This window comes from Heterocephalus glaber, unplaced genomic scaffold (assembly GCF_053883595.1).
Source record: "Heterocephalus glaber isolate CG9 unplaced genomic scaffold, H.glaber_assembly_v1.0 deba00001461, whole genome shotgun sequence".
Taxonomy (NCBI): domain Eukaryota; kingdom Metazoa; phylum Chordata; class Mammalia; order Rodentia; family Bathyergidae; genus Heterocephalus; species Heterocephalus glaber.
The window spans coordinates 34,836,808-34,864,256 of record NW_028258308.1 but is presented as its reverse complement, the minus strand read 5'-3'; the positions used below and the strand labels follow the sequence as shown (position 1 = coordinate 34,864,256).

The 27,449-nt window shown below is 36.2% G+C and overlaps 1 protein-coding gene across 17 annotated transcripts in view; it reads left to right on the top strand.

Annotated features, from left to right (window-relative positions):
- The window catches only part of Pofut3 (protein O-fucosyltransferase 3), a 431,777-nt gene that overhangs the window by 369,323 nt on the left and 35,005 nt on the right, over positions 1-27,449 (top strand). For 15 of the 17 annotated variants that reach the window (XM_021236835.2, XM_087217275.1, XM_021236834.2 and 12 more), the window contains 2 exons: positions 19,753-19,842; positions 22,313-22,368. The gene's annotated coding sequence lies outside the window, so the exon portion shown is untranslated. The remainder of the gene's footprint in view (positions 1-19,752; positions 19,843-22,312; positions 22,369-27,449) is intronic. The other 2 variants (XM_087217263.1, XM_087217259.1) reach the window with 1 other exon arrangement.

Below are 27,449 nucleotides of genomic sequence, written 5' to 3'. Positions count from 1 at the left end.
AGTTCATCTCTCACATCTCACTTGGCATGAAAGAATACCCTTCACTGTATATCTATTAATGCGAACCTTTAAAATATATCCAGAATACAACTATTTTTCATAGTCTTAGACTACTGCTTGTGGCTGTGATGAACTAGTTTATAGTCAAACAACCCTAATTCCGAGAACAGTTTAAAAATCTGGATAAAATACAAAAGAAGGTTAATCTGAAGGCATCAGAGAGCCATGTGTGCAGCCAGGCCTTGAGTAGTTAAGATCTCAGAGAGAAGAGAATTTATTGAGGCAAGTACAAAATGTGATACCACTCTTCTCATTTATGAATCATAAGCTGCTTGGTATAAGAAGCTAAGAAGCTCCACAGGGAGTGGCAGCTAAAAGGTGAAAAAGCTGGTGGAGTATTCCTTTTCCTCATAGGCATATTACCAATATAAGGATTTGATGATCTAAGGCTGTAGTGTGAAGAGAAATACAAAGGATAAGTTTGATATTCTATACTGCTTTTCCCTATCAAATTATTTGTCTATTTGTAAAAAGTCAAATGCTGAAAAGCTACAGTGCTAAGCAGATTTTTCAGTCTGGTAGTGTTAGGTAGTCAATTATTAGAGTTTAAAGCTCTTATAAATACACCTAGCTCCTGAAAGTCTACATCCTAAGAGTAATGACAAACTAAAAATAGGTAAGAATTTTCTTTCAAAGACTAAAATCCAGACTTGAATGAATTCAGTTCCCAAGTGGATTATAATGAGATACTCCTACTTTAACTTTTAGCCCCAAATTAACATTAATCCTCTCTGGAAGTTAATAACATCTTCCACAAACTCTGTGATTCTTATACCTCAATGTCATTCAATATACCACTTAATACACTGTTATCAAAATGCACATTCAGTGAAAATTTACTTGGCAAACCAAGATGACTAATGTAAAAACATAAGACTGACAGTTGATATACTTATTGGCATGAACAGATGTGAACATTAAAATAATTATGATTAATGATTAAGAATATAGATGACAAAATGGGTAATTTTATTACAGATCAAGAAAAAGAAACTGATATTCTAAAATTGAAAAATAAAATAACATTAGCTAAGGAATTAATAGATGAGCTTGGTATCAGATAAGAAATGGCCAAAGAGTGAGTTAGTAAACTGGAAGAAAGGTCAGAAAGAAAATATTCTTGGGCTGGGGATTTAGCTTAGGCTGCGTTGCAAGTGCAAGGTGCAAGGTCTTGAGTTTGATCCCTGGTTGGGGGTGGGGGGACAGAAGGCTCATAGAAATATATTTTTGCTAAAGCACAGAAAGAAAAAAAATAATGAAAATTTCCAAAAAGTGCATCATCAATATATGGGATGTTAAAAGACTCTAGCAGAAGTATAATTAGAGTCACACATTAAGAGGAGGAAGAATGGGCCATAGCAATATTTGATGAGGTGATGGCTAAGAATTTCCCAAATCTTAGTGAAGAAATCAAGCCATACATAGGTTGAAGAAATACTTTGAAACACAAGCAAGATAAATATTAAGAAAAGCACACTGAGGTAAATCATAAGTCCACTGAAACAATGACAAAGAATAGTTAGGAAAAAAATTTTACAGTTTACTTTCAAAGAATGAATAACTGATATCTCAGAAGAAATGCTTAAAGTAAGATTTTAAAAAATAAGGAATGCCATCTTTACTATGTTGAAATAAAATTACAATTTATCATACCACAAGCACCCAAGTAAAAAAAAAAAGATAATTGGAAAAGCCAAAATGTAATCCATCAGCTGTGTTTTAAAGACAAGCAGGGTGGAGATTTTGGTAAATGACAGATTTCCTTTGAGCAGCTGCCAGATAATGCCAGAGATAGCTGCAGTCTCCTTAAAGCATGAACTAATTACAGCTGCGATGTTTATTATACTCTTGTCTCATCTGAGTCTGCTCAACTCTTCAAGAAGTGACTGAAAAGCCTCCTTTGCCAGATTTCACGGTAGAAGAGAAGTGAATGAAGTGGAATTTTCTCAGCAGAATAAGGATGCAAATAGGAATGAGGAAGGTTGTTGAATCTAGGAAATGTAAACCTAGGTAGCTAGCCATCAGAAACCAATAATACTGCAGCTTGGGGTCTAAGTCAATAGACTGGAATGATTACTTATGCTAAGCCCTTTGAAGGAAACCAGGAAGGCCAAAGAGGTAAAGCACACCCAGACCTGACCTGACCAAATTATGATACATCTGCACAAAGAGCAGTGACTTGACCTAGCTGCTCAGTAGAGACAGCTGGTATGAGAAGATTGCTGCAACCTAGGGAGAACTGGGAAAAACAGGTGAAATATTTGGGAAGAAATTATTTAAATGTACTGGGCTCTCTAATAAATGGTGCTGGAAAAATTGGGCTTCAACTTGCCAAAGATTAAAACCAGACATATATCTCTCGCCATGCACTAAACTAAAATCAAAATGGATTAAAGATCTCAATATTAAAATAGAAACTCTGAACCCAGTTGGAACAGAGGTTAGGAAGAACCCTTGAAGACATCGGTGTAGGAAAAGATTTTATGAACAAAACCTCAGTTGCCCGTGAACTAGCACAAACAATCAACAAATGGGATCTCTTCTTATTAAAAGGCTTCTGCACAGCAAGAGAAACCACCAGCAGTGTGAAGAGACAAACCACAATGTGGGAAAAAATCTTCACCTGCTCTTCCTCAGACAAAGGTCTACTATCTCAAATCTATAAAGAACTTAAAAAGATCAGACCTCCCAAATTTAAAGACCTAGTCCAAAAATGGGCATCTGAAATGAACAGACATTTCTCACAGAAAGTAGAAATAGCAAATAAATACATGAAAAAATGTTCAACATCACTGGTTATTTGAGAGATGCAAATGAAAACAACGCTGTCATTCTACCTCACCCCAGACAGAATGGCTGCTATCATGAAGTCAACCAATAACAAATGCTGGCAGGGCTGTGGGGAAAGAGGAACCCTGCTCCACTGCTGGTGGAAGTGTAGACTGGTGCAAGCACTGTGGAAATCAGTATGGAGATACCTCAGAGAACTAGGACTGGAAGTCCCATTTGACCCCGCTATTCCACTGCTGGGGATCTTCCCCAAAGAATTAAAAGAACCATACCACAGTGATATATGTGCACCCATGTTCAAAGCAGCACAGTTTGTGATAGCTAAAACTTGGAAACAGCCCAAATGCCCATCAACTGGAGACTGGATCAAGAAAATGTGGTTTTTTCATAAAATGGAGGACTACTCAGCCATCAAAAATGAGAAATTAGAGTCATTTATAGCTAAGTGGATGCACTGAGGCGATACTCTTAAGTGAAATAAATAGGGCACACATGTGTAAATACTGAATAGTTTCTCTGGTGTGAGAAACTGAAAGTGTAAATAAGGACTAAAATGTATAATAGGTAATGTGAAATAGGAAGAAAAGGGGCAAAGGGGAAGGAAGTGGGAGGGCTAGGGGAAAGGATAGAAGGGAATGGGATTAATATGAGAAAATGGAAAAATAGGAACAAAATCTTTGTAAATAGGGAGGAATGGAGAGGTTTGAAGGGAGGGCTGGGCAAGGGTGAAAAATAAGAACCAAGAGAGACTATGTAAAGGTGCAAATTTCCAATGATGAATGTCATTATATTGTATACCTAAAATGTACCAGTGATTAGAATGAATAATCGATAATGCAAAATAGGAAGAAAATGTCCAAAGGGGTAGGGGTAGTGGGAGGGGCCGGGGAAAGGAAAGAAGGGAAAGGAAAAGTGCTGAGAAATGGAGAAAATGGAAATAAAGTCTTTTTAAATAGGGAAGGGTGGAGGGCGTGAAGGGAGGGCTAGGAAAGGGGAAAAAATAAGAACCAAGATGCATTATGTAAAGGTCCAATTCCCAATGAGAAATGTAATTGTGCTGTATACCTACAATGTACCAATAAAAGAATTAAAAAAAAATAAAATAAATGTGCTGGGGTCAATTTTATTTTACTGCATTGTGTTTATTGCTAACATGGAAAAAAATGTAGTGGAGTAAAGACCCACTGTGGAAAGTGGCCCAAAGGATAGTGTAAGTGAATTTCTAGGGAACACAAGGGGACTGTGATGGTGTGCTGAAGCCAGCTTCTGCTGGCTGGTGAGCCAATCATGTGTATCTCTTCCCAATTTTGTGTTTTGTGATGTGTTTAGTAGCTTGAAATCAGCCATGGACGCTGTATTTATATCACAAAAATTTGACAAATACCGCAGATCAGGACTTTTTTCAGTCCTGGAGACTCAGTTGATAAATATTTATCCATATACCACTGGAGCTATACCATATGGCAAATTTTATAGCAAGAATTGTTGGGATAATCTGTGCAGATTAACACATTACATCTTTTATATGCTGATATTTCCCACTTTATAAATCAAGCTCAGACTTTTTTCTTGAGATTCAGGTCTATCTGCCTTTCTACCTTCTGGACCACCCCGGTTTTGCGATAAGCATTCAAGTTTAACTTGTCTAGTGTCTATTTATTATTTTTTCTTCCAAATCAGTTCCTTTTCTAGCATTCTTTATTGTATTTCTTGATAATAACTTAACCCAAGGGCTTACATCAGATTCTTAAATATCTCTCTTTACTATTCTCCAATAATCAATAAGTTCTGACAGGCCAACCTAATTAGCATATACTATGTAAATAAATAATGCATGGTTTTCCTTATTTCTGCTGTTAGCCATGCTGTTTTGGGTCAAGTTCTCATCATTCTTTCTCTCAACTAGTTTCCTTAAACACTTACTTATTAGACTATGATGCTAATGATATTAGCTAAAAGGAGAATTTCTAGGCACCTTTCTAGAGATTTGTTTTTGGTTATGAGAAGGGGAATGCAACCTGTATTTTTCCTTGTATTTATATTTTTATTAGTGCATATTAATTTGAAAAAATATTGCTTTCACTGTGACATTTTCACACATGCATTCAATATTTTATGATCATATTCATCCCTCTATTACCCTCTCTTACCTTTTTATTCCTTTAGTATTTTTCTCTTATCTAGTAAATATAGATCTAGTAAATACAGATCTATCTAGTAAATACAGAAAAAATTTGCCTATTTTTTCTGGTACAAGTTTTGGCAGATTGTGTCTTTCCAGAAATTTTGTTTATGTTATCAGATTTGTGGCATATAGTTCATAATGTTCCTTTCTTATAATTTTTATATCCATTGGATCTATAATGGTGTGCTGTTCTACTTTAATGTCTTTTTTTATATTTCATGTCTAGATAAACATGATACTTACCTTTCTGAATCTGTCTTATTTCATTAAATAAGATAATCTCCAGTTCCATCCATTTTCCTGCAAATGACATAATTTTGTCCTTCTTTATGTCTGTGTCACACACACACACACACACACACACACACACACACATATGTATTCATCCACTGAAATGCACCTAGGCTGATTTCATGGAATTTATATTTTTAAAAGATGACCTACAATTCAGACAAATCTAATTATTGGTCTTACTCCATTTTGCTATAGCAAAATACCCAAGCCTGGGCAGCTCTGAAGGTACAGGAGAAATGTTCTAGTATCTGCTCAGGTCTGATGAGTACCTCATAGTGGGTGACATCACAATGGCAGGAGCAGAATATGGAGAAGGTCAGGAAAAGACTGGAGAGGACCAGGCTTGCTCTTTTATGACCACCTGCTCTTGTGGGGTTTATCTACTCCCACTACTGAGACAGCACTATCCCATCATCAAGGTGGAGCCTCCACAGCCTAGCCAATTTCCACTGGCTTCACCTCTGCTTGGTTCCACCTCAACACCACTCCACAGAAGACCAAGCTTCTGGCACATGGACTTCTGTGCAACAAACCGTCATCCAAACCACAGCACTAGGCTAGGTTTGGAAAATAAAAGCAATAATTTCTAACAGTAGAATACAAACCTAACCATAATATGTCCCCCGCTCATTTCTCTTGCTTTATCTCTAACTACTTACCAGTACATCTTTTTACTTCATTTAGTTTTTCACCAAATATTTATTATACTATATATAGCACATACTTCCTTATGTCTCCAAATGCCAGCAGTCTTACATATATATGCTTAATCATTTTGAGTCTCCTTGTTCCTCTGGTCCAGGGTGCCTTTTACCTTCTACGATTCCCTTTATGTTTGTGTTACTATGGTTCCTAGTTCATTCCTCTGTTATACATTATTTATTTTATATTCTCTCTCTGTTACTGGACTGATTCATTGGAGGCTTTCATCCCTCACATCTAGACCAATAATTGGCACAACATAGTTTCAACAATTTATTAAATGAATACTACTCAACTAGTAAGGGGCACAGTAGGGATTAGAATTTTGGAATATGTGACTCCAAAGTCATGTACTTTTAACTGTACTGCACCCTCTCAATAAAGTGTGGCTCAGCTTGTCAGAGGAAACACTTTTAATCATTCAAAGAGAATCTAATGACTTCTGAAGATAGAGCTACTGCCTCTCTAAAAGGAAATGTGCCAATTAACCACTTTAGTTGATCAATATCTAGTCCAAATTGGGAAATTTATGCCAAAAATATCCTCTGAGATTCACTAAACTAGTAGGAGGAAAATATATCCCCTTATCTTGGCCTAACATAGTTAGAAAGTTATCATGTAGCTATAGCTATGTTTAAATCAGGAAGGCAAAAAGCTAAAACTAGGTGATGATATTTCCTAATATTAATCTAACAAATTGGTCTTAAACTCATTTCTAGGCCAACTATGGTTCTTGGCACACAAAATTCTTCAGAAGCATTTCAGAAATATTGGATTAGAATTGGAGGCTGATAGAGTTTGGCAGAAAATGAAGGTAACTCTCAATCAATTTGAGCGTCCACTTTATTGAGGGAATTAATGCAACTCATATGCATTTTATTTCTCAGCATAAAAAATTTGGGCAGCAAAAGCTAATGGATAAAATGTAGAGTGTCTATTCTGTCATCCGATTTGGGAAACATATGCTGACTCTGCTAGTTCTATTAAAAATGTTGTCCATAAAATGTACTTGGATTAGTTTGCCACAAGTTATTTTAGAGCTTTGTGAAGGACTGTTATTAATGAAAACTTCTTTTCCCCTTCTAATTAATTCATAACATTGCCACCAGAGTGTTCTTCTCGTAAATTTATGTCAGCACTTGCCTCACGCCTCCTTAAAAACTTTTGGTAATTCCACATTTGCTATAAGAAAAGAACAAGTTATTTACCTTACCATGTACATTTTCTACAACCTGATCATCACTTACCTTTCTATTGACAATCCCTCTTTTGGCTGGGATAGTCATTACACTCTTTAACTACACCAGATTACTCACTCATAAATGCCTCTTTTATTCCATTTTATAACCTTAACTTACTCTTCCATCTGCCATCTTGCCTTTTCATCTGGTTTTATAGCCAGTGCCTATTATTTTTATTGGAATTGTTCCTATTCCTAGAAGCTGCTTAAGAATTAGTCATTGCTTATCATCTATATTCATACATAATTGATATGTGTATCACATCCTAATAAACTCATCATAAATTGAAAATATTATAAATCAAGAATGCATTTAATACTTATGTCCTGCCACACATCATAGAGAGTCAGTTGTCCCCCTTCAGATCTCATAACTTACTGGGACTGCAGCTCACTGAGCTACCCAGCATCACAAGAGAGCATCATGCTGTGCATGTATCACTAGCCAAGAGAAGATCAAAATTCAGAATTCAAAGTGTTGTGTCTACTGAATGTATATTATATTTACACCAATGATAAGTTTTTAAACACTTGAAGTCAAACCATCAGAAGTTGAGGATACTCTGCATTTGAAAAAGAGTAGTACAGTTATTTCTGAGATACACCATGGACCATAAAAAGAATATATATTATTACACAAGGAATAGAGAGGCAACTAATATCTTAACTTTCTGACACCATTTGTATCAATGAAGGTATGGCACACTAATCTGATTACATATTTGGTTTCTTCTCAGGCACTATCACTAATATTATATAGCAGTGTGAGGGAAGGAAGAGAAAAAGGCTTCTCCATGGTCTCAAGAAACACAATACCTCTAAAAGACAGTCCCCATCTTTCAGAGTGCACAATTGTGTTGATTACTTTTGCACTCCTAATTCTCAACTGCATGCAAAACCAAACATAAAAACCTTAACTATTTCTTATAATAAAATATTCAACCACAAAAGGAAAACAGAGAAAAATATTTTTAAAATGCCTACATATCTGACAAAGAACACAAATAAGGTTACAACTTCATCCTATTTGAATCACATATTTAAAAGGATATCACATGTCTCCCACCACAGAGGAAGCTTCCAGGTCAATGTGCCACAGCTCCCACTATAGAGTATGAGGTTTCTGGCCCAACATATCACCACTCCCAGCACAGAGGAGGTGAATCATGTGTGTGCTAGGAGGAACCCCCACCCCCATCGAAAAGAGGAGACAGGTAAACAAGCCTCAAAACCAGACTTCAATATCACCTAAAGCAACCCCAAAGGGAAATGAGATGGAACACTCTAATACTGAACAACCTGGAATCCCTGAACTAGCAACAAAAGAGGATCTGGAAAAAATGAAATCAGAAATAATTTCTCAGATAACAGCACAGATTGTGCCGATCATGCAAAACATAATTAATAAATCTAGAGAGGACACAGATAAAAAAATAGAGGAGCTAAGGAACATGATGCAATCCCAACATAGGAAATAAATGGAATCCATTAAACAGATGCAAACTGATTTCAAGGAGATTAAAAACTCCACTGAAAGTTTATGCAGCAGAATGAGCCAATGTGAGGACAGAATTTCAGATACAGAAGATTGCGATTAGTGACCAGGTAAAAATCTCTTTAAAATGGTAAGGGACATCAGTCCAGCAGCTGCTAGATGATGCAAAGAAGAATAACATGACTGGTTGGAGTCAATGAAGAAACAGTAGAGAGTGCAGACAACATAAATAAAACTGTTCACAGAAGTGATGGGAGAAAACTTCTGAAGCAGGGGAAAAGAACTTAACATAAAGATAAGTGAGGCATATAGGACTTCAACTGGCTATGATAAAAAAAAAGTACACATAGGCATAAAATAGTTAGATTCCAGAAACCCAACAGAAGAACAAAATTCTACAAGCAATGAGAGAAAAGGAACAAATCACATACAAAGGAAAGCCTATCGGAATCAAAGCAGAGTTCTAAATGCAGATCCTCAAGCCTAGAAGAGCTTGGAGTGACATATTTCAAGCCCTAAAGGAAACAGCCTCCAACCCAGATTGATAGATTGATGTACCCTGCAAAACTATCTTCCAAATTTGATAGAGAAATAAGATACTTTCATGACAAATAACACCTTAGGAACTTCATGAATACCAAACCAGAACTCCAAAAATTTTTAGACAAAATCCTAGGAAAAGACAATGAGGATCACAATCCCAGCAAGCCCAGCAGAATGCATCCATTAGGCAGGACAAGAACTTAAAGGCAAAGAGGGAGGATCCAACAAAAAGAAAAAGTCATGACAATGATAACTCAATACATATCAGTTATAACCATCAATGTTAATGGTCTCAACTCAAAAGAAATAGACTGGCAGAATGGGTCAAGAAGCAAGATCCAACAATATGCTGCATACAAGAAACACACTTAATTCAAAAAGAAACCCATAGATTGAAAGTTAAAGGGTGGAAAACAATACTCCATATGACAGGAACCTGAAAAAAAGCAGAAGTAGCTATCCTCTTTACAGATCAAGTGGATTTCAAACCCACATTGATTAAAAGAGACAAAGAAGGACATTACATCCTTGTAAAGGGAACAATCCAAGAGGAAGAAGTGACAATCAGAAATATCTATGCACCAAACACTAGTGCACCCAAGGATATAAAACAAATACTAATGGACATGAAAAATCAAATAAGCACTAATACAATAGTAGTGGGGGACCTCAATACCCCACTGTCACAAATAGATAGATCAACTAGACAAAAAGCAGGCAACAAAATATTAGAACTCAATCAAACTCTTAAACAAATGAACTTACCAGATGTTTACAGAGTGTTCCAACCCACAAAATCAGAATACACATTCTTTTCAGCTGCACATGGGTCACTCTCTAAAATAGACCACATACTGACTCATAGAACATATTTAGGTAAGTGCAAAGGAATTGAATTATCCCCTGTGTATTATTAGACCATAGTGCGATGAAATTGGAGATCAATATCAAAAGAAACTGCAAGCATTTCATAAACACATGGAAATTGAACAACACACTTCTGAATAACCAATGGGTCACAGAGGAAATTAAAGAAGAAATCAGACAGTTCCTACAATTAAATGACAATGCCAGTACAACATATCAGAATCTATGGGACACAATGAAAGCAGTCTTATGAGGGAAATTCATAGCAGTAATACGCATATTAGGAAAACAGAATGAGCCCAATTAAACAAACTGATGCTGAGCCTCAAACTTCTAGAAAAAGAAGAGCAGGACAAACCCAAAGCTCATAAAAGGGAAGATATTATAAAGATTAGGGCAGAAATCAATTCAATGGAGACTAAGAAAACAATACAAAAAAAATCAATGAAGCCAAGAGTTAGTTCTTCAAAAGAATCAACAAAATTGACAAACTCTTAGCCAATCTTATAAGAAAAAGGAAAGAAAAGGCCCAAATCCATGCAACTAGGAATGAAAAGGATGAGATTACAATGGACCCAGCAGAAATCCAGAGGATCGTCAATACCTACTTTGAGAACATATATGGCAATAAGATGGAAAATACAGAAGAAATGGAAAGATTCCTAGATATATATGAATTAACAAAGTTGAATGAAGGTGACTTAAAAATTCTAAATGACCCAATACCAATCAATGAAATTGAAAATATAATTAGAAACTTACCAACTAAGAAAAGCTTGGGTCCTGATGGCTTCACTGCTGAATTCTACAAGACATTTAGAGAGGAACTACTGCCACTACTGTTTAAACTCTTCAACGAGATCGAAAGGGAAGCAATACTCCTGAATTCTTTCCTGGAATGAAGCATCGACTTGATCCCCAAAGCAGAGAAAAACCCAACCGAAAAAGAGAACTATAGGCTAATCTCATTAATGAACATAAATGCAAAATTCCTTACTAAGATACTGGCAAATAGTATGCAGAAGATCATCAAGAAGATTATACACCCTGACCAAGTGGGATTCATCCCAGGGATACAGGGATGTTTCAGCATACGCAAATCAATCAGTGGAATACACTGTATTAATAGAGCCAAGGAAAAAAACCATATGATCATCTCAATAGATGCAGAAAAAGCATTTGACAAAATCCAACATGCATTTATGATTTAAAAAACCCCACAAAAAATTGGAATAGACACTCTACTTCAATCTACAAAAAAGCATCGATGAAAAATCAACAGCCAATATCATACTGAATGGTCAAAAACTGAAATCTTTCACCCTAAAATCAGGCACAACACAAGTATGTCCACCACTTCTGTTCAATGCAGTTTTGGAAACATTAGCCATGGCAATTAGACAAGACAAAGAAATAAAAGGAATAAAGATAGGAAATGAAGAAGTTAAACTGTCATTATTTGCAGATGACATGATACTTTATATAGAAGACGCAAAGAACTCCACCAAAAGTCTTCTAGACTTAATAACCAAATTCAGCAAAGTAGCTGGATACAAGGTCAACACACGAAAATCAATAGCTTTCCTTTACATGAACAACAGACTCACTTAAAGAGAAATAGGGCAAAAAATTTCTTTCACAATAGCATCCAAGAAACTGAAATATGTAGGAATCAACCTAACAAAAGAAATCAAAGACCTCTTCTCTGAAAACTATAGCACTCTGAAAAGACAGATTGAAGATGATATCAGAAAATGGACAGACATCCCTTGCTCCTGGGTGGGAAGGATCAACATAGTGAAAATGGCTATACTTCTAAAACTGCTATAGAGAGTCAATGCAATCCCAATTGAAACCCCAGCAGCATATTTCACAAACCTTGAGAAACCAATCCAAAAATTTATTTGGAACAAGAAGAGACCTAGAATAGCAAAAGCAGTTTTAGGTAACAGAGACTTGGCAGGGGATATTTCAACCCCCAACTTAAAACTATACTACAAAGCTATGGTGATAAAAACAGCATGGTACTGGGGAAGAAACACACCTGAGGACCAGTGGATCAGATTAGAAGATCCAGAAACAACTCCATACACCTTCAGCCACCTCATATTTGACAAACGAGCCAAACACCCTCACTGGAGGAAAGATAGCCTCTTCTATAAATTTTGCTGGAGAAATTGTTTTTCAACTTGTCAAAGACTAAAACTAGACTTATATCTCTCACCACGCACTAATCTAAAATAGAAATGCATTAAATATCTAAATATTAAAACAGAAACACTAAATCAAGCTGGAAGAGAGTTTAGGAAGAACTGTTGAAGACATTGGTTTAGGTAAGATTTTATGAACAAAATCTCAGTTCCCTGTGAAGTAGTACAAACAATCAACAAGTGGGATCTCTTCTTATTAAAAAACTTCTGCACAGCAATAGAAACCACCAACAGCATTAAAAGGCAACGCACAATGTGGGAGAAATTTTTCACCAGCTGTCCCTCAGGCGAAGGTCTACTATCTTGAATCTATAAAGAATGAAAAAAAATCAGACCTCCAAAATTTAGAGATCCAATCCAAAAAATAGGCATCTAAAATGAGCAGACATTTCTCAGACAAAGAAGTAGAAATAGCAAATAAACATATGAAAACATGTTCAACATCACTGGTCATTAGAGAGATGCAAATGAAACAACACTGAGATTCTATCTCACTCCAGGAAGAATGGCTGCTGTCAAGAAATCATCCAATAACAAATGCTGGTGGTGCTGTTGGGAAAGAGGACCGCCGCTCCACTGCTGGTGGGAGTGTAGACTGATGCAACCACTGTGGAAATCAGTATGGAGATACCTCAAAGAACTAGGACTGGAAGTCCCATTTGATAGCTGATACCCAGCTATTCCCTTGCTGGGTATCTTCCCCAAAGAATTAAAAGAATCATACCACAGTGATATATGTGCACCCATGTTCATAGCAGCACAGTTTGTAATAGCTAAAACTTGGAAACAGGCCAAATGCCCATGAACTGGAGACCGAATAAAGAAAATGTGGGTTTTTTTTATAAAATGGAGTGCTACTCAGCCATAAAAAAATGAGAAATTAGAGACATTTATAGCTAAATGGATGCACATTGAGGCAATACTCTTACATGAAATAAATAGGACACACATGTGTAAATACTGAATAGTTTCTCTAGCGTGAGAAAGTGAAAGTGTAAATAAGGACTAAAAGTATAATTGAAAATGTGAAATAGGAAGAAAAGGGGCAAAGGGGAAGGAAGTGGGAGGGGTAGGGGAAAGGAAAGAAGGGAATGGAATTAATATGAGAAAATGAAAGAATGGAAAGAAAGTGTTTGTAAATAGGGAGGGATGGAGGGATTGAAGGGAGGGCAGTATAAGGTGAAATAATAAGAACCAAGAGAGACTATGTAAAGGTGCAAATTTCCAATGATGAATGTCATTATATTGTATACCTAAAATTTACCAATATGTTAAAATTTTAAAAAAATATATCACATGTTACAGAAACCATTGAAGTCTTCTCTGTATCATTTCTTAGTCTCTAGTCCATATCAATATCTCAGACAGTATCATCATAAATTCTAGCTGTACTTTATATCTCCACCACGCATAGAATCCATTGTACTTTATCACAGGGACCTGAATAATAACAAAAAGCCCTCAAACTTCAAAGCAACTGTGAATTATTCTGCTGCATTTCTCCTCATCCCTCTTACAGAGAAGAAAGCAGCTATCCAGGCCCAAATCATAGAACAATGTTGTTCATTTTCTCTACTCCCTTTGTAGGATAGCACAAAGTAAATAACTTTTGTGGTTATGTAGGTATCCCAGAGTTTCCATTAGCACTGTGTATCTGTGCCTTTTTGTTTTTATGTTTTATTTTGGTAAATAAAGGAAAGAATAAATTAAATATCTCATTCAAGTCTGTATTACATTGACATAGATACTCCAAATGCTGAATGTTGATTCAATTATCTGGTTAGGATTCAGCTGGCTCTTAAAAACATTTTGGTATGGAAAATTTCAAAAGTGTATGAAAATATGAGGAATATAGAATAAATTTATTGTACCATCATCCAACTTCAACAATATTCAAGTCATAGAAAGCCCTGTTTTCTCTCAAACCTCATCTTTTTTACCCTACCACTGAGTTATTATGAAGCAAACCTCAAATATTTTACAATTCTACTAATATATTAGAATTGACCTTTGCTGGAAAAGGAAACTTTAAAAAAATTAATTACAAAACTTTTAACTCTTAAAATAATATTTTATTAATATTAAATATCAAGTAGTATTTAAATTTCTTTGTCTTTCCATTTCTTCCAGACTGTTTATTTGAATCAAGATATAAATAAAGTCCGTATATTGCAAATAGTTGACACGCCTCTCAAAACCTCTCTCACTCTACAAGTTCACTTCTGCCTCTTCCTTTTTTACTCTTGAAATTTGTTGGGTAAGAAACTAGGACTTTTGTCTTGTGATGTTCCTCACACTTGTACATTGTTGACTACATCTTTAGAGTGCCCTTGAACCTGTTCTTCACTCCTCTATAGTTCCTGTAATTTGGAAGATATGGATGCTCAATCAAATTGAGGTTCAATTTGTTCTTTTGTTTTTAGATCACATTTGGTTGATTTAGATAATAGGAATTAGGGAAATACATCTTTTGCAAAAGGGAAGGGGACTGACAGATGGAAGGAGGGGTGAGGCAAGAGAGGGCAAGAGGATTAAAAAAAAAGTAAGATGTGTTATGCACATGTACCAACTCCCCATGAGGAGCATAATCATTATGTACTGCAGACATGTACTAATGAAAAATTAAAATTGAAGAATCAGAACTGATGAAATCTGCTTGAGTGAAGAATGATGATAAAAGAGGAAAAAAAATTTTAAGGAAAGACCATTTTCCTCAGGAACACCATTATAGAATGGATTCTAACATCTTTAAAATTGACTAGATGTTTTTACATTTAGGACATGAGAATGAGAAATAACCAAGGATATAGTTGTATCTGTAATAGAGTGACAGATTTAACAATATGACCCTAAAGTGGCCCAATTCCTTCCCTTTAAATCAATTTTCACATTGACAAAGCAATAGAACAATTTGTGCTTGTTTGAAAAAAGTGACGAATATGGAACAAGAATGTAAAATTGAGTGAATGTGAAATTTCCTTACCCAATATGGTGGTAAATCTGGGAAGGTTCTCCCCATTTTTGATAGGATGTTACAATGAAATATTAATATACCAAAAATCAGCTACAGGTATATCCATATGTATAGAAGTTAAAGTAAAGTTTGAGTACCTGTTCTACAATACTCAAATCCTCTTCATTTAGTTTGGGCCGTATTAGTTATAGTGCAGTATTGATAGTCCCTTCCAAAATTTATGTTAGCATTTAATTTCCAGCTGGGCACAGTGGCACATGTTTGTAATCCAAGCTACTTGTGAGGGTGAAGTATGAGGGTTACAAGTTCAAAGCCAGTGTAGGAAACTTAGTGAGACTTTGTCTCAAAAAAAAAAAAAAAAAAAGCTGGAATGCAGCTCAGTGGTAGAGGACACCTATGTTTGAGTCCCAGGGTTAAAAAATAATAATTTAAAAAGACTTTCCATTGTAGCTTTATTAGGAGAAATAGGCTTTCAGTAGTGATTAGGTCAGAGATTAAGGCTCATTATCTCTGGAGGGGATTAGTTATCAGGGAGTGGGCCTCGGATCAAAGGATGAGTTTGGCCTCATGGTTCTGTTTCCTGGGTGCTAGCTTGCCCTTCCACCATGTTATAATGCAGCACAAAGGTATCACCTGATGCTGGGTACTATGCTCCCCAAACTCCAGGACTGTGGGAAACATTTTTTCTTTATACTTACCCAGTCCTGGGCATTCGGTTATAGCAATAGAAAATGGACTAAGACAGTCTGACTGCAAACTTGGAGAATGTAGAGGACAAAAGACACATGAAAGAATTTTTCACATTGAATCCAGAAGAAAATTATTAAGTGGGGAAAGAACTCCTACTTCCCAGAATCTGCACAGATACCTGAAGGGATAGAGCATCCCACACTGAGAAGCTGGAAAGAGTGTGGGACTCCAATGTGCATCAGGAAATACTGAAAGTGACAGTCAAGACCTGAAGATGGAGTTACTCAAGAAAGGAACTAAAGAGAGATTTCCAGAAAAACACATATGTGGAGCTCACAAATGAGTTTATAAAAGAAATAATTAGTTTTGCGTATCCATCATGAAGATCTGATAATCACCTGTAAAGCAAGGATGATGATGTTTATTTATTTATGAGACTGAAAATGTTAAAAGAAGCATGTCTTTGCTGTTTTCCTTATAATAGTCCCATTGTCTTTATTGATGAATGAAAATTACATGTTAATCATATATAGCAGGATATTTTGAAATATGTATACATTGTGGAGTGGCTCAGTTGAGCTAATAACATAGCTAGTACCCCATATACTTATGCTTTTGTAGTCAGAACACTTAAAACCACTGTCTTAGAATTTTTTAAATAAAAATTATATTGTGATTAGCTAAAGTCAAATGACTATAGCTATAGTTTGGTGACTCCATGTCTTATTATCACCATTATCTTCAGCCCTTTTATTTTGTGATTTGCAATAGTCACTATGTAGTGCAATAGATTTCTTAAAATTACTTCTCCTACCTGAAATTTTTTATTGTTTGACCAACACCTTCCCTCTCTCCCACCTCTTTCTCAGCTTCTGGTAACCACTCTTCTACTCTGATTCTCAGTTTAACTACTTAGATTCCACAAGTAAATGAGATCATGAGGTATTTGTATTTCCATGCCTGGTTTATTTCACTTAACACAATGTGCCCCAAGCTCATCTATGTTCTTACAAATTATAGGATTTTCCTTTTTATTATTTATTATTTTTATTATTCATCCATGGATACTTCAATGACTCCCTACCTTATCACAGCCATTGTTTTCAACTTTTTTTTATTTTTGGATGTTTTACAGTTTGTATGTGTGAATAGGGACATACACAGGTGCAAGCGCGTGTGCTGTATTTGTTTCTTATGAGTACTTTAACAAACAGTCATAAAAGGGTAGACATTGTATTTTCTATAAATGAGAAAATGAAACTTAGAGGTATTAAGTGCTAGCCAAGTCTCATGGCTTTGAAGTGGTAAAGCTGGAATCAAAACACTGGTCTTTTCACTTCTAGTCTGGTATTCTCTCTTCTGTATATTGTCATGTCACTAATTTGGTTATTTAATTATAAAATTTCACTTCTTTTAGTATTCTGATCTCTCTGAAGCACTCCTTTCATAGAGGGTTACACTGAAGAAATATTAGAAGTTTAAAAATCTAATTCAGACTGTGGCTCAGGGATTGCTGCCAAATTTTAGCAAAGTGCTTTTCAATAATTCATGATTCCTTAAACATGGAAACCTGCCACCTAAATATAGCATGAGAAAATGTGCTCTGGTGCTTAGTTAAGCCAAAAGCTGTGTATTTAAATACATTAAAGTTCTCTTTCTCCTCATTTAAAAATATCCAATGTCACTCATTTGTTTATACAAAATGCTTTAAATATAACCTCTATTGAAATATTAAGGTACCTTGTGTGCCATTCTGTGGGCTTGTAATATTTGTGTTAAGATTTTTGCAATTTCAGCACTCAGAACTTCCTTTTCTTCTAATTTGGCAAGACTGTGTCAAATGCTTTGTTATCAGAACCTCTGTTGAAGGTCCTAGAAGACCAAGGAATATAATCAATGGTGGGCTCCAAAGAAAGACCAATAGGAAAGAATCAATGGCACTGAAGACTAGCTTTCTCAGCCAATGGAGAATGTAAATTCCCTAGCTGAGCTCCATATTTACAGGGGGACTGTGACACTCTTGGACAACATGAATACTGATGGCCTCTGGATAGACAAGGATAGCAAAGTCTTAAAAGATTTGGTCTCTTTAAGATCTGGGACCACGCTGGGGAAGTGTCTGTTAGTTAAAAGACCAGAGACATGTCATTACTCCAAATCTGCAAAAAAATACAAAATCTCACTACCTCTCTCTATATGGGGTAGAGTTGGTTTTTCACCCTCTGTGATTCTATTTCTGTCTGATAATCAGGCCCAGAACTGACCTTGACTCTTGATCCATATCTGACTCAGTTACTTTCACTCATGCTGGATTTGGAGATATGGTTCACAGTGACTTTTCAGCAAACATTGAATAAATGAGTAGATTAAACTTTAGTTGATGTAAATAAGTTTCAGCAGTTTTATTCTACATACACTATCTCTTTTATTAAAGAAGCTGAATTTAACAACAGTGACAAGGTAAGAGGTTCATTTTTAAAAAAAGAACACAGATTAGTTTTATTTGACAGAAAACCAATACAACTTGAATATAGCTGATGAAGCAGTATTTGAACCTAGAATCATTTCTCTGCGCATTCTCATTTACATCATGTAGCCACTTGCTTTAAGCAGATAATTTTTAGAGCAATTTTTAAAAATGGAACTTTTCCATTATGAATTAGTTATAAATTAGATTAGAATTAAAATACCTTTCTGTGTGGTCCTTACTTTTGGATTTACATAGTACCAAGTTATGCCTATTCTGAACATAATGTCTCCCTCTTCTGATATAGAAGATATCTTTACCTTACATGAATTGAGGTACTTAAAGAGAAGAATTTTACTTGATTTTATAGATTTCCCAATAAGAAGTGCCTTTATCATTTCTTTTGTGCCCTTAACTGTTTTAAATTTCTTTGGAAGAAGAGAGTTCCTAATGCTATACCTAGAAGCTATGTGTAATAGATTGAATGTTCACATCTTTCCAAAATTCAGATGTTGAAATATTACTCCCAAGGAGATGTTGATTCTTGGTGGGGCTTTTGGGAAGTAATTGGGCTATGAGAGTGGCACCCTCATGAATAAGATTAGTCCTTTTATCAAAGAGATCTCAGGGAGCTCTCTCACCCTGGGATCCACCCTATTAGGACACAGGGAGAAGAAGGCTATCTATGAACCAGGCATTTGATGCTCACAGATGCCACTTCTGCTTTAATCTTAGACCCCTAGCTTCTGAAAGTGTGGAAGATAAATATCTGCTATTAAAGCCACATAATTTATACTATTTTTATGATAACAACCTTGATGGACTAAAACACACTGTGAGTAATATACACACAAATAGATCATTTGCCAACAAAGATTTACTAAGCTGGTAAATACTGCAAGTGGGCAAAGATATTAATGTTAAACAACAAAATAATCTCTAGTTCAAGAAAGAAAATTCCAGTAGAGCAAGAAGGACAACCATCTAAACAATTAGAATACAATGTGATGAATATCAAGATAAACAATTGAACACGTGATGTATCGAGAAGTCAGAGGTAGAAGAATTAACTTTAAGAGGCCTCCCATCTGCTGACATTAACTACACATGCTCTCCAGACACCTGTGTTCAAGGGCAGCAAACATAAATGAACCCCCCACCCCACTGGAAATGCTCCAGGCCACACTGCTTTAGCCTATTATGCTGTACTTTATAATGGTCTTACTCTTTTTCAGATATTCTTGACATCCACCTTGGAACAAGTACTTTAAGATGACCAGCAGGTCACTCACTAGGCACTACTCCACATCTTCATCGTCAAATGGGTAAGGCATTTCATTCTCAACTTTGGATGTATAGAATTACCTGAGGAGTTAAAAAATATACTGATGTTTGGATCCCTACAAAGATTTTATACTAATTGTTGTTGGCTGTAGGTTGAGCCTTGGTAGTCTTTAAAGATCCCAGGGTGATTCTAATGTGTAGCCAAAGAGAAAATCACTTGAATGAAGACATGGTCCATGTAGGGGAGGAAAATGCTTTTCCTTTATCTTCTATTGTTTTTCCCCCAGGACTTGAAAATTAAACTGACAAACAGCAGATCAGTAGGATAAACAGCATACACATTTTATTTGACATTAATATTTATGAAATTTTGTATATCCAGGGGGCTTCATAGGAAAAAAGTGAGAACTTCAGAGTGGTTAGTCTTAGAAGTTTATATACAATTTTAACAAAGGGTGATCAATTGTGGAGAAGTTACTAGAGAGAGGAAATGGAATTTTAGGCTTTTACGGGTGGTAAGTCATGGGAAGGTAAATATATGGAGAAAATTAGTGGCACATTAGGATCATTTAGTAAGGTTTGTTTATCCAGGTTCATCTTAGCTCTGTCTCCATCTCTGCTGATAAAATTATTTTTTTCTTCCTTCTGGTTTGAGAGAGGAAAGGGGGACATGCATAAAAAGGGAAAATTATGGCCCTCTTCTGGCAGATAAGGAGAGGGAAGATACATATTCCAGTCTGTTTTTTTTCCATTGTTCCTAGTTTAGAATAATTCATATATCAAAATGTCATATTTGAGGGTGCCATATTCTGATCTCATTACCTATCTGTGTGCTTGGTCATATTCTCTATAGTCATCGCTCTTCCTTCTACCTCATATTTGTCACTTCCCCTTTTAGGAAATTGGCAAATTTTTATATTTTCTTAGATTTCCACTTATCCTTAACTTATGATTTAAGTATGAAGCAAACACATAGAAGCATTTCTGTTCTCTCAACACAAGGTGCAGCTGACAGGAGTACTGCATCAGAAGCTTTCAGACCCATGGCCACAACTGCTCATTAAAGGGATCTTTTACCTTCATACTCTCTCCAGTCCCTGGTTTCCATTAGTAACTCCTGTTTTGGTTTCAGAGGGGACCGTTTCAGGATTTGCATGTCTGCATCCATTTGGGTGTCTACTCAACAATTGGGTTTTTCCCTTCTATAATATTATGAGTCAACTGCCAGGCAAGATATTTACTTGAAGGCATCAAAAGCATGCTGGGGAAGTGAGTGAGATAAAGGCTGAATGGGAGGGCTTTCTCTTTTAGGTGCTTTCTACTAGCTGAGCTTTGATTGAAATGAAATGTCTTCCAGTGAAAAATGGCAGCTGCTTCTCAGAGTATAAACATTCTAAATTTGCTTAATGGAGCAGAATTCCACAGAGTTAATCCAGTAAGGGCAAAACCAGGTGGTTTACCATGTTCATCTTGAAATGGATTCACCAAAACTCTTCTACAATTTAGGTCAAAATCATAGATCTAACTTAAGAGCTTAAATTCATTTCTGTGAAGAATCCGTTTGTCGCCAAAACTCTACTGGCCACTTCAACACCACAAAATTTTGCCTATTTCTGTTTGCTGCATAAAAATCCCACACTCTTCTATTCACAGCAGCAACAGTTTCTGTCTTCATTACTTTTCTCATTGCTGAGACAAAATACCTGGCACCCAAAGTTAAAGGAAGAAAGGTTTATTTGGCTCACAGTTTGTAGAGATTTCAGTCCTTAGTTGGATGGCTCCAAGGCAGGGTGGCATGCTAGAGGGGCATCACAGAGCAGAAAGCAAGCAGTAGCAGCAGAAGCAGATGCAGCAGGTGACAAGAGAAAAGAGACCAGAGACCCTCCTTTTGTCCTTTATATTTTAACCAGGGTACCTACCCTTACAGAAGACAGCACTTGCATCGGAGGTGGGGCACCTTAATCCTACCCAGAATTCTGCCAAACCAATCAGTGGATTAGTTTAGTAATCACACACCCTTATCCCAGCATCACACACTTGAGATCCAGCTATCTGCAAAAGCCCTCACCTATGACCACATGTGACTTTGTGGGGACATCTAGACACAAACAATAATAGTTTCCTTCTAGCTATTTCCCTATAACTGTTTATGTCCCTCATGCCACAAAGCTTACCAACACCAATATAAGCTTTGTGGTCCAAGAGATTTCCGGGAGCAAAAGTCCAGAATTCCAAAGATTTCTATGTGATTTTTATCCTAATCTAGGTCTGGGGAGGAGGACATACAGAGGGATATGCCATTTATTTCTCCAACTCAAGCACATGTTCATGACAAAAACTGGAGAACCAGGAGCTTTTCTTACTCTTGCCTCTTCATACTAAAATGTATTCTATGCCATTGCTCTTCTGGGTTTATAAGTTTTCTACCTCACCAAATTTCATCTCTGTTATTTGGTTCCTCCTCTCCACCCTGCTCTCTTGTGATGGTCACCCAATTTCTACTTATTTCAGTTTTGACCAGTGGGCATGACCTCCAGTGCTGTCCTTCTTCACTCATAGTGACAATGGTAAGTAGAAATCTGCCTCTGGGCTCCTGGCCCTGATGTGACCTACCAGAGGACTCTGTCTCCCATCATCCCTCAGCAGACAGGGTATGCAATTAGGAAGTTGGGGAGAGTACTAGGAAGATTTTCCTGAAGGAAACAATGTTGAGAAAATGAGGAAGAGAAGAGGCATTCCAGAAGGAATGAACATCAGGAACAGAGGCAAGAAAATGGGAGATAACTGAGATAACTTGGGAATCACAAGTCATTTATTCATTTTAGAGAGACTATAAGGAGACTATGGTAGAGTTCTATGATGCAAGGTCAAAAAGGTAGACAAGATCAAAATACTAACAAAACTCTTCTTTGACCAAATTTGAATCAAGTACCTTTTGAGTTCCCTTTTGATTAATCTCTATTTTGGGTTCTAAGTGATAGGTCTTCCACTACCTCAGTAGCTATTATGTATAGTAGCTGCCCTCTTCCTATGGTGCCTTGGCCCCTCCCCTGTGTGAAGTCATGCCAAGATGGTTGCTCCCACCAAAGAACAAACCCTTCTTCCTAGCATGCCCCTGGTCCCACCTAGAGAGTAACCTAATACTCGCTCACCTCCTACCACCTAGTAAGGTCGCAGGCTCCTCCACTCCCTGATCACTACCTCACTCAACCTCGCCCCAGCCCCTACAAATCCCACCTCTGTCTCTATAAAAGACTCTCCCTGCCCTGGCCATGTTGCTTTTGTCTCTCCTTTGTTCAGAGACAGCCCGGCAGATCTATTCCCCTAATAAAGGCTTATTATGGCCTGGTCTGGTCTTGGTCTTCGGCCCTTTTACCTGACACTAAGCATGACCCATTTAGTCCAGTCTTAATAAACCTCTTGCTGAGACAGTTTAGCAGAAATTCCTTACCCTTGGAATTCAATCACCCTCAACTGCCTTCAGGAAGAATCCTGGTGAGTCAGTCTAGCAAGAATTCTATTAGCTTTGATGTTTCCTCCTAGTAATTTTCCATTTGTTGACCCCACCCTAATCTTTGTTTATAAATCTTCACTTGTTCTCATTCTATTTAGAACTAAGCCTGATACCCCAAATATAAAACCCTAGTGTAGTAGCTCCCCTTGAGTATTATCTTCCTTACTGTCTTTTTGTATGTGTTTTGTACTTTTATTAGTACATCTTTGCAGTATATAATGACTACATTCACAGTAGGGAATTGGGACATGTACCTAACACATCTCAATTCTTTAACAACTGTCATGAATAATTTTTAAATTTAATAAAAGCTCACAATATGCAGCAGGTTTGCTCAATGCTGCAATTCCTAGAAGCTGTTGATAAGGAAAAACACACAGAGGAAATATTTGAAGTGAGCCTTACTTTAAGGCTATACAGGAATTTTATATCTCAGATTGAAGTACAAAGATGAAAGGAGAGAAATTTGCATTCCTGGGTGAAAATGACCAATACTGAATATAGCTAAGTACCCTAGTAAGACAGGTCTTTAAATATGCTAATGAATTGTTCCACCTGAAACCAAAGCAATCTAAATCTCCTACTTTCTTAACCTTTAGAGCTCATTATCTTTATCTTTTTGATGCCATATACCATTTTATTCCTTGCATTCTTTATTTATGCAAATGAGTTCTCTCCCTCAGGCTTAAATTTCTCTAAGTACAGGGAATTTGTTTTCTTCACTTTTCTCCAAAAGCCCCAATAGAGGCTTCCTCTCCCAGAGCATGCACTTATGGGGACTCAGATCTACTGATTTAGTTTTAATAAAAGACTGAGGTTTTTATTTATTAATTATTGTTTAGACAGCCCTTTCAACTTCATGCAAATATTGATTTCTGTTTTGAAGGAAAAAAATGTTGGACCAATGCCAGAATATTGATGTCCTAAACCGGTACTGGCCACTAACTTATTGTGCAATGTTGAGTCTAAACAGCCTTATCTATAAAATCAGGCCAATGATTTTGATTGTTTTCCCCAACTCTATAGCTAACAGGAACTAATTTTGAGTTACTTATCATTTTAAAATTTTTGTCTGTAAAATAGTGATTATGCATGTTTACACTAACCTATTATAAAAGCTAAATAAGTGTGTGATCAAGTTGGGGGGTTGCTAAGTAGACATAAAAGTTCTGATTAATTCACTAGAACAGTTTAATGGCATATATGTTAGAATTTCCATTTAAGCAGCTGACAGAGGTTAGAGGACTATAAATTGATCCCTTCTAACTATCAATAGGATTTTTTTGAGTAATTCCCCATCTTTAATAAGGAAAATGCATCCCAGAAATAAATTTTGTAATATTTTTTTATTTCTTCTATAAATATTGTAATATAGATTTAAGTATTATTTTAAAGTGAATAAAGGTAAACATAATCTGCTTCTAAGCATTTTGAGAAATTATGCAAAGCTGTTTAGAGGTGGAGACTTTGCCAAGTGGTCAGGAAACCAGGGAAGAATCGATGGGTTGGCAGAACTTGTCTAACTTGTGTGAAGCCTACAGAAGCAGAGTGGACACAAGAGATTTTTAAAAAAATTTTCTTCTTTTGTTCTCTAAATATTCAAACAAGAAGGCTAGACTTGTGTGTGTGCTGCTCATTTAAGATTCCATCCCAGTGCTTTCTTTAGCTCCAGGCTCCTTCCTCTCATCCATCAATGGCCCCCCACATTTGAATAACCCCTGAGAGAATGTGCTTCTCTCTACAGCACAAATTTCCACTTCTTTGGGAAGAGAAGAGCAGCAAATTGGGTTTCACCTGAGAATAACATTCTGGTGTCAATGGACTAAACTCTTATTTAGTTTTATTAGCTTCCTTAGGAAGTGCAAACTTCAATAGCCATGTCCACTTTCCTTGGCAATGTCAAGTTGCTCTTGTGTTTTACTTTTAGCCTTAACAAGAAACTGTCTTTGCCAATTTGCCTCAAAACATGTGATGGATGTAATACTTTCCCCAAGGAAAGTAGTAACAAGAGCAATGATAACCTCCATAATACAGTGCTTTTGCGCATTTTATATCATTTGATCTTTGTTAATGACCTTGCAAGATGAATTGGCATTGTTCTCTGTAAATGAGGCCCTTGGGGATTTGATTGTCTTCTATAAGGCCAGTAAGTAAAGAAATCAAGATTTGAATCCATAGCCCATAATTTTTCTACCCAGAACTTGTCTTTAAACTCTGTTATTACTTACTCAAGGTCAAAAAAAGTCCCCTTGTGGAGTACAAAAGCAAAGATCCCCAGGATAAATGATGCTCTGCCTAGGTGTTGAATTGAAGGGAGTATAAGAAATTGATACTACTTGAAAGGTGTCATCATTTCAAGGGAGGCTGACAATGGAATATATAAAACCACCATTGATTCAGGTTCTTAATGGGGCAATTAATATTAGCAATGGCTGAATTCAGGCAGAATCATGGGAGGGGTATTACATGTTTTGCAAATTAAAATGGCCCAATGAAAATTACTCAATCTTAACAGTTTAAAATGCAAATATGGAAAAAATTAGAGGCAAGTTAATTCCATGAAAATGGCATCTTCTTTTTAAAATTAATTTTATTGGTACATTTTAGGTATACAATACAGTTACATTCATCATTAGAAATTTGTGCCTTTACATAATCTCTCTTGGTTCTGATTTTTTTCCCCATTCTCCTGCCCTCCCTCAACCCCTGCATCCCTCCCTATTTACAAAGATATTGTTTCCATTTTTTCATTTTTTCATATTGATTCTATTCCCTTCTTTCCTTTCCCCTATGCCTCCCATTTCCCCTTCCCCTTTGCCCCTTTTCTTCCAATTTCACATTATCTATAATATCTTTTAGTCCTTATTTACACTTTCAGTTTCTCACACTAGAGAAACTATTTGATATTTACACATCTGTGTCCTATTTATTTCACTTGGGAGTATCACCTCAATGTGCATCCATTTAGCTATAAATGTCCTAAATTCTCATTTTTTACAGCTGAGTAGTACTCCATTTTATTTTAAAAACCCCACATTTTCTTTATCCAGTCTCCAGTTGATAGGCAATTGGGCTGCTTCCAAGTTTTAGCTATTACAAACTGTGCTGCTGTGAACATGGGTGCACATATATCACTGTGGTATGACTCTTTTACTTCTTTGAAGAAGATGCCCAGCAGGGGAATACCTGGGTCAAATGAGACTTCCAGTCCTAGTTCATTGAGGTATCTCCATACTGATTTCCACAGTGGTTGCATCAATCTACACTCCCACCAGCAGTGGAGCAGTGTTTCTCTTTCCCTACAGGCCTGCCAGCGTTTGTTATTGGTTGATTTCATGATAGCAGCCATTCTTTCTGGGGTGAGATGGAACCTCACCATTGTTTTCATTTGCATGTCTTGAATGACCAGTGACATTGAACATTTTTTTCATATGTTTATTTGCTATTTCTACTTATTCTTTTTTCCATTAAGTTTATTAGTACATTTTAGGCATAAAATACAGTTACATTAATCATTGGGATCTTGTACCTTTACATGATGTATCTTAGTTCTTATTTTTTTTCCCCTTCCCCTGACCTCCCTTCACTTCCTCCACCCTTCCCTATTTGCAAAGATTTTGTTTCCATTTTTTTTTCTCATATTTTTTCTTTTCCCTTCTTTTCTTTCCTCTATCCCTCCCACTTCCCCTACTCCTTTTAGACCTTTTCTTCCTATTACACAATATCAATTATACATTTTGAAATTACAATATCAAAATTAGAGGACATTACCACAGATTTTATAGAATTTAAAAGGATATAGAAAGCATATTACAAAAATCATTTTTGAAATAAATTTGACAACTTCTAAGAAGTACCTTGGAAAACAAATTAATGAAACTGACTCTGGAGGAAATATAAAATTTGAATAGCACCTATTAAAGAAAGTATATTCCTAGTTTGAAAACCTACCTATGACAACAGCAGGCTCATATATTTTAACTGATAAATTATATTAAACATTTAAAGCAAAAGAAAGAAGGAACACTTTTCCCCTCACTTTAGAAAATCAACATTGTGCTAATACTAAAACTGGATAAAGATAATAGAAGAAAAAATATGAACATAGATAGAAATTTGTTGAACAAAATAAAC